We start from the raw sequence: 1,859 nt of genomic DNA on the forward strand, positions 1-1,859 counted from the left end.
TGTCACTGCAGCTAAACTGCCTGGTTATTAACCTCACCTCCACCATTTGCCAGATATGTGAAAGTAGGCAAGTTATCTAATCTTCCTGTGCCTCAATTTAATTCTAAATAATGGTAGAGGTAATACAGTACCTATCTCATGGGATTCTTGTGAGGACTAAATGGTTTACTATAAAACAGGGCTTACAACATTGCTGGCCCATAGTATGCAGGAATAAGTGTACAGGAATTGTTGCTGTCAGGTATAGGAAGACTTGCATAAGTGGTGTCACAATCTACCTGATTATCACCAATTCTTTTCTTTAACTCAGGCCTTACCTCCAGTGAATCATTAAGGACGATTGATTTTGTTGATGAAGGTCTTCCAAATCTGTCTCTTACACTCAGATCTCTCTGCACAGAACTAGTTCATGTCTTTCTCTTTGCTTGCCTGGATCATTTCAAATTTCTTAAATGGTCTTGAAAAGTCCTCCTGTTTCTTCCCCTGTCTTCTTTTCACCAGTAGGATGATTACATAACTCTTTCCCATAAAATACTCTGATACATCCCCATAATTTGCACAATAAACACAAAACTACTTAATTTGGCATTCCAGCCTATCTTTGGCCCCATTATTTCCATTCACTTCCTCGCATTTCTTTTTTTTTTTAATTTAATTTAATTTAATTTTTTTTCCTCGCATTTCTATGGGTGGACTCACATTCTTTTAAAAATAGCAAGTATTTCTTTTCTTACTAACCCCTCATCTGGGAATACTACTTTTTTTTTTTTTTTTTTTCCCCAAATCCTCCATTTGTCTTCCACTTTGGCCTTCCGTGTCATCAAAATCTGGCCAGAGTTCTCTTTCTTGGCTTGTTGTTCCCTTAGCATTTTGTTTACATTGCCATTCTAGCACTTTCACATTGGATTATTTGTCTGATCCGGATAGATCCCTTTTGTCCTTCCAGGTCCACTTTTCATCCTTCTATAGTCTGCTGTGTGGTTCCAGAATGTTGACCCATATGGAATAAACAGTGGGTTCCCTTGCTGTTTTGCTTTTGGCTGGGTTTAACTAGGTGATAATCACTGGCAACAAAAAAACAAGTAAAGTAAAATAATAAAAAGTATAAGATTGGAGTGTTTATGTTTCCCTTGCTTCCTTCCTGCTGAATTGCTCTGGGTTGATGCCTCTCTACCAAAGGTCATAACCCCTGTCAAATAGCCCTCTCCAGATAGCTCTGTCTCTGAGGTTCCAGTAACTGCTCCTTCCCCTTGCCCTTCAGACTTAGACATGGCAATGACCTTCTGTTCTTAATGGTCCAAGTGTTTCCTCTGTTACATTTCTTAAACTCTATGCACACCAACTCTTATAAGTTACACAAGAATGTGTACCATCAGTTTTGTGCTTAGACCCCATGTGACACAGTGCTTACAATGCTCTTTGAGAAAGGAGATTAAATGAGAGAAATTCTAGGTTGAAAGTATTGAATAGGAAATAATTCAGAATATAAATTATGAATTTTATTACTTTTCCTTTTACTGATAAAAGAAATACTTTACATTTTGTTCTTACTCATTTCCTTTTCTTTAAGGCATTTAAAGCATATTTGATATGTTACCTCATTAATCCTGACCAAGAGCTATCAGGCATCAGAACAGAGTATTAGCTTGAGACAGGACGTAAAACCTAAGTAAGAGATGTGAGGCAGGAAGCAGAAACCAGCAGCTTAGTTTAAAGGGGATCAAGGTCTGTATTAAGATACAGAATTTTAAGTACCAATGTAAGGAAAATGACAAATCATCTAAAAAACAGTTAGAACCAGAGAATAGACACAAGAAGAATGCTGACCAAACCTGAGATTATGCATTGTTTTCAAGGAT

This window comes from Delphinus delphis, chromosome 5 (assembly GCF_949987515.2).
Source record: "Delphinus delphis chromosome 5, mDelDel1.2, whole genome shotgun sequence".
Lineage (NCBI taxonomy): Eukaryota > Metazoa > Chordata > Mammalia > Artiodactyla > Delphinidae > Delphinus > Delphinus delphis.